Source organism: Nuphar pumila, chromosome 1 (genome assembly GCF_984573655.1).
Source record: "Nuphar pumila chromosome 1, dmNupPumi1.hap1.1, whole genome shotgun sequence".
Lineage (NCBI taxonomy): Eukaryota > Viridiplantae > Streptophyta > Magnoliopsida > Nymphaeales > Nymphaeaceae > Nuphar > Nuphar pumila.
The window spans coordinates 148,657,648-148,669,157 of record NC_143249.1 but is presented as its reverse complement, the minus strand read 5'-3'; the positions used below and the strand labels follow the sequence as shown (position 1 = coordinate 148,669,157).

Sequence of the window (11,510 nt, the reverse complement as noted above, 5' to 3'; positions counted from 1 at the left end):
GAGTTTAAAAACTAGGCAAAGTGTGACAGCATGTATACAAATGGATATGGTACAGGTGGTAGAGTGGTTGTTTAGGTGGGCTGAATGCAAGTCAGATTTGAAAAAAGACACGACTAAATCCAAATGGAATGCAGTACATAATACTGAATATGGTCTGCCCTATTTACTGTGCTAAATTATTACCAAAAATGAAGATCAGCAGCTTTATATCATAGAATCGAAGATGCAACTTCAAAAGGTGCAACAAAAAAAAATAAGCACTTTGAAATCGTGAAATAATACTAATGATACAGTTGAAACACAAACCAAAAGAAAAAGAAGAAAATTATTCAAGAAACAAATCAGATGCTTAAGAGATTCAACTGAGGAAATAAAAAGCAAGTTATTTAGAGCACTTGAGAGACTCTATTGACTTCTTGCAGGGTAATGTTCTTTCCTCCAGTGATGTTGTACACAACACCAGTAGCAGATTCAATAGGCGATCCAATCAGAGGTGCAAAAGTTGTTGGCTCAGCAGCTTCTTCAGCATGATTCTTGCTAGAAGAAACACCAATCCCAAGTATTGCAGTTCCTGAGTTTTTCATAACAGCCTTGACATCTGCAAAGTCCACATTTACCAATCCATGTATAGTGATTATGTCTGAAATTCCTTGCACACCTTGATGAAGAACATCGTGTGCAAGAAGGAAAGCATCCTGTAAAGGGGGGGAGGGGGGTTGTTCTTAAACAACATCCAATAATCGATCATTTAGAATGATAATAAGTGTATCAAAAGACTTTTGATGTTTTTTCAATTGCCTCTAGTGCCTGCAAAGACCTTTTACGACCTTCAAAACTAAAGGGATAAGTAACCACACCAACAGTCAAATAACCATCATCCTTTGATATTTGTGCTACAACAGGTGCAACACCTGAACCAGTACCCCCACCCATACTAGCAGCAATAAACACAAGATCAGAATCTTTGAGGGCATCCAAAATCGCTTCTTTGGATTCCTCTGCAGCTTGCTCTCCAAGTAATGGATTTCTTCCAGTACCTAGTTCACGAGTCAACATTTGTTTAATTTGCAGTGGATTCTCGGCAGCTGAATGCTTAAGCGCTTGAGCATCTGTATTAATCGCAAAGAGCTCGACACCCTTACAACAACACTAATTTATCATATCCCTTCAAACTGCTGGGCAGCTTCGGTTTTGCAAGGTTTTCTTCCTCTTTGTCAGTAGGATTCCTCTCCTGATATTTCAACTTTCATGATGCTTCTCACTGGTTGTCGAACCTTCTTATTTGCTGTAACTTTTGCTATGTTTGATGAAGCAGAAGTGATTCAATGTCCTAGTTTTCTTTATGTACAGGTTAGCTCGTTATATGGACTCCGACAACCTATTTTTAGCATATTCAGCCTTAGTATCAGTCCGAGCCACAGGGAAGAAATCAAAGCTCCCAACAACATTTCTTGCAGAAGCATGCTCTTCTGCAGGTATAACACTGATTTCAACAATAATTCCATACGAAAACCTGAAATGTAATATCACCAAACAAATGTTCTTTTTAATAATATGGAAATTTGGATCTTCTTCAATGTATTTAACAATCGCACACTGGGCAAGGAATGTTAACAAATAAAGGATACAGGAGAGCTCTCTCAATAGCAGGCTTTTCAAGAAACTTCATGGTTTGGCAAAGGGCTAGAAGGGTTGGCTGGAATGTCCATCTCATACAGATGAAGGCTTGGGTTACCAACAACGGATGGATGCTCCTTTTGATCTACTCTTTTCTCTTGATTTCAAATTCTCCCGATAGGTGATACATTGAGCATCCCACTTCTGAATCCTATGAAGGTTTCTCTGCAATATGCAATAACATGAAATGGTTAAATTCAGATATCCAGAAATAACATATTCATGAACCCAACACTCTCTGTTGTCATTTCCTTTTTGGCGGGGTTTATCTTTTGACTCACACACCAGAGCCACTTAGAAGCAAATCATAAAGTCATTAAATTATGAAAGGGGCCCAGTGGAAGCCATATTCCATCTAAAACTCCCCAATGACAGAAAAATGAAGCAGTTGGTATTAGCAGTTCCTAATTTCTTGATGCTGAGAAAAATAATCTTTTATATCCCTTATTGAAGTATCTAAGTATGTCATGTAATGAAAGGTGAAACTGATAAATTGCTGAACAAATCAATAAAATCAAACATATGAATTACTATTGAAGGTTTTCAAAAGGTAGATAGTTGAATAACATGAAACATCTATTTTGAGCTTATCTTCTCCAAGAGATGATTCAAACTCTTGGCATGCAATGACTGTGGAAACCGGACTGAACAAGAGAGGGAGCCATGAATGCTGTCAGAACCATGAACACGAGCACCATTGCTGGAATACAATTTATCAACCACAGTAATTGAAACATACGTCGTATCCAAGTAGGGTCATTGTGAATATGATTTATTGAATTCCCAAGCTCTATAGTTACTGTCTTGCTGAGTGAGCCTGACATTTTTTTTGCAAGATCAGATCCTCCAATAGCATCAACAATTATAGCCTTTTTAAGCTTTAGCCATCTTCCAAAAGATATGGTGAGCATGTTATGAGGGCTTTAACCAATGTACGATGAACCACCCGTGGGACCAAATCGATCCTGATTATTTCTTGCAACAAACAGTTATTCTTAAGATGAATGAGGAAGCAGCTAACATGTAATAACAGTCACATGGTTGGGAGGAACGCCCAGTAAAATAATAACATCAGTGGATGGGTTACCAGGGATGCCAAATAAGTGGGAGTGGTGTAATGTAAATAAAGAATATCAAAATATATTGACCTAATGGTATGCTAGAAATAGTAAATATATCGTAATCGACCTGTAGGCAACATCTTCTACCCACTGCACTATAGATAACCTGCTGCAATTTATTGAGTTAGTGACCAAAGATAGTGTTACAGGGAAAGAGTGTATGTCCTAGTAGAAAGTTGTGAATAGTTTATGATCATTACTGATAAAATCCAGCTTCTTACCTTAGAATAACAAAGGAAAGATATTCAATAAACTGAAATGAAACAACAAGAGATAATCATGCAATCATTCCTATTCAAATTTTAGATTCCTTCAAAACAAAATTGGTTATGTGCCCAGCATCCAAAAGAGGCACGCCATTTACTGTCCTAAAAAGATTCATGCCCAAAAACTGATAAGTACTAAATAGAAAGCATTTTTTTATTCAATCTGGAAATATACGGAGTTCTTTGTTATCATTGAATCGGCACAGATGCTATGAGGGACATCAACAAGCCATCCTTAGAATGAATTAACAAGGAATGTGTGGCCACTGCAATCATGCATGTAGAATTAACATATATTTGTCATAAAGAATTAGGCACGATGATAGCACATTCAGTATACATACCTCAAGCCAATACTACATATGTAGGGAGATGTGGGATCAATGGAGGACTTCTGCAATGGTAAGGTAGACTGGGTGTGCTGAGGGACAGGGCGACTTTGTACAAAATATGTTCAATTTGATAGGGCTATCTTGGATGTCAAACGACTTGGCCCTCACGGTGGGGGATGAGCATTCACAACAAAATTCCCAGAAAGTGGAGTCCCTCAGATTTCACGACCATTAAATTTATCTTCTCTTCTTCTTTTTTTTTAACACAAATCGTGGATCAGAGAAAATTATGATTGTTTATATGATCTTATTTTCCTGTGAAGCAGACCAGCCTCTACTGCATGCATACTTTTCAAATCATGGTAGACAGAAACCAATTATGTAACATGAGCATCAAAAAAAGAAAATTTGTACCGGAATGCTGTAAAATGAGAAATAGTAATAACACAGACACTGAATGTCGAGTCATCGGAAGATGAGATATCAGAACGCCATCCAAAATAAGAAGTTAAACATGAAATCAGAGCAAAACAGAAAATCAAAACAACAACACATAAAAAAAGAAAAACATCATAAATGAAGTAAAATAAGTTGTAAATTAGAATACGTTGCACAGGAGAAAGAAACAAAAACAAAATATATCGGAATGTAGATTCCGTTTACTGTAGCACAAGAGAAGAGTTGGTGTTGCTGTAAGCAACCCAACACAACCCAAGGGCGCGTCAATGGAGTAAAAAAACAATACAAAGAAATTTAACAGAAAAAAAGGAGAAAGGGGATCACTTACCATTGATCGGCAATGGTTGAGATGGGAGGGGTCTTCTCTCCGGATATTGCTATCGCAAGATTGGATTTCTTTGCACAATAACAGGGGACGACAGAGGAATGGGAAAGTGGAGGAGAAGAAGAAGAAAAGGAAAGTGTATACATAGAAGGATGGTGGGGTGATAACGGATCGCTGAAGGTGAAGGAAGGTGTGGGGGTGAGAGGCGGTCCCCGAATCCTTCCCCTTCGTGCTTCTCTTAAAGAGGAGAAAGGGAGTTTCGGTTGCAGATTGAGGGTTGAGGAAGGGGCCGTTGGAAATCAATGATGGAAGGAGAGGATTGGAGCGGTTGCACATGGGGGGGTCGGCCATGGTGGTTCGAGAGTGCGGTGGAAGCTTCGTGAAAGAGGGGTGATTCCCGACCCTTGAAACCCTAACTCGCCCTTTTAAAAACATTCAGGGTAAAATTTTCAAAAAGGGGCTTCTTAAAGATTTTTTCCTAAAAACGGGTTTTTTTTAGAAAACTATTTTTTTGTAATTTCCTTCATTATTTTGATTCAATTTTTTTCTTTGTTCTTTTCTCGGTATTTCTACATTTTTTTGTATTTTTGGAAAAATCCTAAAATTTATGGAAAAACAAGAATTAAAACTATTTTTTTTGTATTTTTGAGAAATATTTACAAAGAGAAGGTTTTCAAGGCTATTTTGAGAAAATTTCTTCAGAAAAATGGGTTTGGACCCAAGTTTTGCGAAATTATTCGAGTTTTAAACCTCGAATCGAGGAATATAACACGATGGATCCAAACGGATTCCGGACGAACTTGTCAGAGCTTTTCAAAAAGTTATTCTGGTAATTTCGAGAATTAAATTTAAAATTTGGACGACGAAGCTCAGGTTTGGATCTTTTATCTGGATCCGGATCTGAAATTGTGTAAGAGATTTAATTTCAGAAAACTTGAGAAATAAAATAGAATTTAGATTAAAAAGTGACTCAATTGCTCAGAAAATGAAATCAGGGGCAAAAGGGGGATATTTAAAAGATTTTGAAAAATTTGGGGTGTTCACACCAGTCTATCAATCAAACCTATGGTCACCAATTTTGTCAAAATCAATCATTTTTAGACCTTCGAGTCAATCAATTTTTATCAACCAAATTTTTATCAATCAATTTTTATCATCATTTTTTATCAATCAGACCTGCAAGTTGCCCATTTCATCATTTTGTCAGTCAGACCTCTGGTCATCAATTTTTATCAAGCAAACCTTTGGGTTATCAATTCTATAAAAGTCAATCATTATTTTCCAACCTTCGGGTTGCATCAGCCAATCATGGTCTTTCAAGATTCGACCTTTGTGTCGAAATTGCCTGTCAATTGGCTCAAAATCAATTATTAATTATTTCTCTTGCGAGGGACCCTTTTTCCAGGAAGAGTTTGAGGGAGATCGTTCTTTTCGCATGCAACTTTTGTTGGTTCGTTGAACCCCTTTTTAGGGAGAGTTTGAAGGGACTTGTGTTTTGCGAACAGTTTGCAAAGCATTTTTTATTATCATACAAGGAACCCCCTTTTTCTAGGGAGAGCTTCGACAGAAGCTCGTTCTCCTTTTGGCCCCCTAATATTTTTTGCTAGGCCATCCCGTCATCGAGGGACCTTTTTCAAAGAGAGTGTGATGGATTCGCTCCTCTATGATATTTTCCTCGACCTTTGTTATCAACCACCTTTCTATAAAAGAAGCCTAGAGATAGGGAGTTTTGACAAAAACTTTATTTCTCTTCGAAAGTTTATTTTGCAAATACCTCCTCTTCTAGGAAGAGAGGAGTATTTCTTTTTACCCGTTCTGGTAAGGGTCAAGCCTGAGTCTCTCCTTTGGGGAAAGAAGAGGAGAATCTAGCCACAGATGTGTCATTTAGACATCAAACAATTTCTTTTACCAAGGATTTCAAGAATATTTTGCCAATTTGTCATGAAAAATTCAATGACATTGAAAAGCAATAAATGAACTGATATTGATCATAGCTATGACACATTTTCAAAGACTATTCTTCTGGTGATAAGGCAATGAAAATATCTTGGGCTATATAAAAGAATTCATTCAATCTCAATTTCAATATCTTTCCAATTAATCAAGCTACAATCAACTATCTGCAAAAGGGATCTCTCAGTCATTGTCAAGTTGAAGACTGATGGATGAGTTAGATCCTCAGGGCCAAAGGAGACTCGGATCATCTCCAAGTTGAAGGAGTATGTGATGCGCCCTTCAAGGAAAAGTTTAAATCATCGTCAAGTTGAAGGCTGATGCGATAAACCTCCCGACAATCCCTTAACGATATTTGATCAATTTTATCATAAAGATATTTTTAATCCAATGAGACAATTTTATCAATATAATTATTGGGACTAAAGAAGACTCGAATCATCTCCGAGTTGAAGGAGTATGTGATGCGCTCTTCCAGGAAAAATCACAACATTGCCAAGATGAAGGCTGATGTGATGAAATTCTTGTTAAATCCCAAGAGAACTTACTTTTCATGTCTCAAAAGAGTTTAAAAGATCATCAAGAGATTTCAATTAAAGAGACAACATTAATATAATTCCTTAGACCAAAGAAGACTCAAATCATCTCCAAGTTGAAGGAGTATGTGACGTGTTCTTTCAGAGAAAATCAGAATATTACCAAGTTGAAGGTTGATGGGATGAAATTCTTGCCAAACCTCAGGAAAGCTCAATTTCTATGTTTCAAAATGGTGCAAAAAGATCATCATGGGTAAACCCCAGATATCAAATTGCCAAATCTGCCAAGAATTGTCTTTATTTATGTGAAATTCTTTTATCAATATCCTTTCATAAGTCGCTTTTATGATATTGAGAATAAATTCCTTTCTTTTCATATCAAGAAAATGGATAGCTTCCTTGAAGAAACTCAACAGCAATAAATTTGATTTTGATTCTGGATTCTACAGAGTTAACACCCAGTTGGGGGCAATACTCTAGGTAGAAGAGGGAATATCTTTTAAACAAATGTGCTTACATTTCAATTATTTTCAATCAACTACAAATTTTATTATATTGGCAATATTTTCAAGCTATCCTGATATGAAGTGAGAGCTTGATGTCTATTTTGATATATCCTGACGTTGTTGTTATCCCTATTTAGGACTTGATAACGGGAGTTCTCAATATCCTTTCCTTCTTGTTTTGATTTGAGCGCCTGGGCTCTCAGATTCACACACTTCCCTGTGTATCCCCATTGTCCCACCATAGACAATTCTTGTTCAGGGTAAGGGTTAAACCTGAATCATTTTTGCAAAAGGTCATCTGTTTTAAAAGTCATTTAGTCTCAACAATGAGACACCCAAGATCAACCCCTTTTCAAGCTTTAGGGAACCCCATTTTCTTCCTCTTGAAAACCCTTCTCGGATTTATTATGCAAAATTCGAAGGTTCCATCATGGTTTCTTCATTTGAGGATTTTGTTTTTGTCTCCCTCTCAGGAAAAGGGTCAAACCTGAACCTCGTTCTTCCACAAGGTATTTTTCCCCCTCTCAGGATAAGGGTCAAACCTGAACCTCATTCTTTCATGAGGCATTTTTCGCCCCCTTCAGGTTAAGGGTCAAACCTGAGCTTCGTTCTTCCGTGAGGTATTTTTCATCCCATCCAGGGTAAGGGCTAAGCCTGAGCCTCATCTCGATGAGGTGAATTTTCTTTCCATTCTCCATTTCATATCTACCATTATCATCAGAGCAAATTCTTTCATACCCAATCAAATTCTTCTAATTAGGGTATTTTGTTACGACAATGAAGTCGTACATGATACTTCAAGTACAAGGTTTTGATGATGAACAAGTGAATCAACTGCATTTCAGCTAAGGCAATGAAGAAAGATGACAAGAATTGAAGAATTCGATGAAGAATCTTTGAAGACTAGTGTGCAAATGTTAAATTCATTAAAAGTCTTAGATTCTTGTAAGAGCCTTACTTAGAGTGCATATTTCGGTTGCATTTCACCTAAAAAGTCTTTAGAAAAACTTTTCTAAAAGAACCCTTCATAAAAATCTTTTTAAAAAACTCTTTATTTAATTTTTCGTGTTTATTAGTCGACCAATAGACTCACCAGTCGACTAATCGTTTCATGCCAAATTTTCTAAACAAAATGTCATTTTTGTCAAATTAGTCAACCGAAGGTTTTATCAGTCGACCAGACAGAATGTCTGTTTTCTGAAAATTTAGCAGCAGTCGACTAATGATTTTATCAGTCGACCGGACAAAACATGTATTTTCAGAAAAATTTAGCAGCAGTCGACTGAAAGGTTTTTCAGTCTACTGATGATATTACCAGTCAACTATTTTTTTCTCTAGTCGACTAAGTTTCAAAACTTCAGATTTTTAAACAGCTTGATAAACACATTAGTTGACCGACGATAACTGTCAGTCTACTAATAGTTAATTATCAGTCGACTAACTACTGTTCCAGTCTACTAATTTTATCATTTTTCTTGAAACTTTTAAAAGATGTGTAAGACCCGCAATTTTTTAGTTCAACTCTGAATAAATTCTTGAGGCATTTTTCCAGTGAAAAAAAATGTTTTTACCGTAAAGCGAATTGAACCGATTCCTGCGATCCAAATATACTTAGGATATTCGTATCTTCACGAATATATGCTCAAACACTCTGGAGGTCATAACTTCCTACCTGATCGAAATCAAAAGATTTCTACGAGCCAACTTTCTAGTTACATTAATACGAAGATAATGGCCTACTCAGAAATTTTCGAAAAAAAATGCCAAAAACTCAAGTTTTTTGCAGAACCCGCGAAAATATTGGTGGGACCCACAAAAATATTTCTCAGAAAATATTCTAGAATATTTTAGAATATCCCAGGACCTTCTAGCACCTTCCAGGGAATATTCCTTCTGGATAAGATCAAACAGTCAAATGGATAAGATCAAGCTGGATTTCTGAAAAAGCCAAAGGGCAAAAGGGTCAAATGGGTTGCTTAGCCCCTAAGCAACCTCCCTTATAAATGGAGGAGCCCCCCCTTTAGAAAAAATCGCCAACCCCCCCTTTACCTTCTCTCTCTTCTCCTTTTTCCAAACCTCCCCTACCTAGCCCACTTGGTCTGAGTCTGCCTGACTTAGCCTGAGCCTGCCTGACCTAGTCCTAACCCACCTGACCTAGGTCTGAACCTACCTGACCTAAGTCCAAACCTAGTTGACTTGACTTGAACCTAGTTTGGTTCAAAGTCAAAGTCCAAGTCCTTTTTTGTCTGAAGTTCAAAGTTGATCCTTTTCAAAGTCGAGCCTCGTTCGAAGCATCAAAGCATTCCGGAGTCGTTTCTTCCACGAATTGAAGTAAGTTCGCTTTATTAATCCCTCTCTCTCAAGTATTTGATTGTTTGTATATAGCATATACTTTCTGAAGTAGTATCTTGCTTTAGTTCCTGGTTGAGCCCTCTAGGACGCTTCGGTGTTCACGCGCTCGCCTCGTAACTATCGTCGAATATATATGTTCAAATGCGCAGTATATGCGTTCTTCAAAATAGTATCTCGCCCTAGTTCTTGGTTGAGCCCTGTAGGACACTTCGGTGTTCACTCGCTCGCCTCGTAACTATTGTTGGATACAGATCTAGGTGTATATCTACTGGTTTTGCCGACGCGTCCTATATCGCACAGGCTATGTAATTTACCTTTGTCGTCGTGTCGTATGATGCCAAGGCTCCCTGCTTTCTGCAATTTCCAATTACTGCACTTCCGATTATGCATTTACTTACGCCGTCATGTTGAATCACACCAAGGCTCCTGCTTTGTGCAAATATATATGTAGAATATTTCATTCAGTTACACACCCTGAACAATAGTATATGCATTTCTTTACGCCGCCGTTGTATAAAGCATAGGCTTCTGCTTATACTAAATATATGGCGCGTAAATGAGCGTTCAAATGGAGATCCACTCCAAATCGCCAATGCGATCCCCTTACCGCTCCTCGTTCAAGATTCTGCTTGACGAATGAAGCCCCTATTGGAAAGGCTTCGCTTTTTGGCAAAATGCTCTTTACGTAAAGACTAAGTCAATTACGTATGGCCTGGCTATGACCCAGGGTTCTTGCAACCTTGATGGATGCAAAGTACGCACAACGATGCACATCCATTTCCCGAGTTAAGCGTAGCGATTTCCCACCAAAGAGGGGAGATGGCGTTGAAATGGATAAAAGAAACGCACGCTTTCCCCGTTAAAGAGAGAAAGTGCTGCTGAAATTCTTGAAGGAGCTAAGAATAGCTCAGAAAGAACGTAGCAGAAGTGCTACCCAGTTCATGGAACGCCTTCTACAATGTAGAAAGGATCATCACACCACTGCCCTTAGAGCAGAGGAGGTGCTGACAGAATGGTTGCCAGAAGAGCTACCAGAACCAGTTAAGTGGCATAACGATGTCGTTTGTTGGAACGATGTCAGAATGACTCGTCTCCCAGATACCTGTAAGGGCACCATACTTGTAAGAGTCGTTGCGCCAAAGTAGTGGTAGCACCTTAACGAGGTCCTGAGCTCATTGCGTAAAGATACGCCGAGTAGCTGATCCGTAGAGATCGAGTCATGTGCATGCTCATTGAGAATTATCAGACAACCAGACTCGTAAGGGCCGCTGAGCCGGAGTGTGTTGTTTTCACCGAAAGATGTGAAGTGCTCGTCAAGGCCGAAGTGTCGAGAGCAGAGTTAAGCATGCATATGAATAAAACCTTTGTTCCACGGTGAAAGCCGTGTGGTTGATTCGGGTCGGGTACATACTTCTCAAAGGCTGCCATATAGGCATGCAATGTTCGTCAAGTAATTGTAAGACCGGCAAACCCCTTTCAGAATTTCTCACCGATGAAGACGGTGATGGCGCAGCCTTCAGTGACATATATTTCACCCGAACCTGATAGAGTTCATTGATGGCCTCTGTCACTCAGAGGTATGGAGGTCGTGGTTATCCTTAATTATCTAAGGATTGAAGCGAACTACTACAATGGCAGAATGCATTTGAATACCTAGTAAAGATCTCTTCTGGTATGTTGTACCGTCCTACTAAGGGGATGGGGTCAACAGGCCTCTGGGGTATCTAAAATACATAAAATCATCAACTCCCAGATCGTCACGTTGTCGCCCAGATATAAGTCCCCTAAGCCCATGGGGAGGTGCAATTATCGAAACAAAGCATTAGCTTAGGTACAACGATACTTTGAATGTATGCATGTATGGACGTTGTTGAGTCAGTCCTGCATAACCTTTGTGAAGGTGTCATGGTCGATATACTACTGGACCGATTGGGAAAGAACACAAATGATATCTGTACGACTAAGCGAAGCTCGGAGAGCTGT

At 38.5% G+C, this 11,510-nt stretch overlaps 1 pseudogene; it reads right to left on the bottom strand.

Annotated features, from left to right (window-relative positions):
• Nucleotides 1-386: 386 nt before the first annotated feature.
• LOC149849213 (cell division protein FtsZ homolog 1, chloroplastic pseudogene) overlaps nucleotides 387-11,510 on the bottom strand; it is a 44,114-nt pseudogene continuing 32,990 nt past the window's right edge.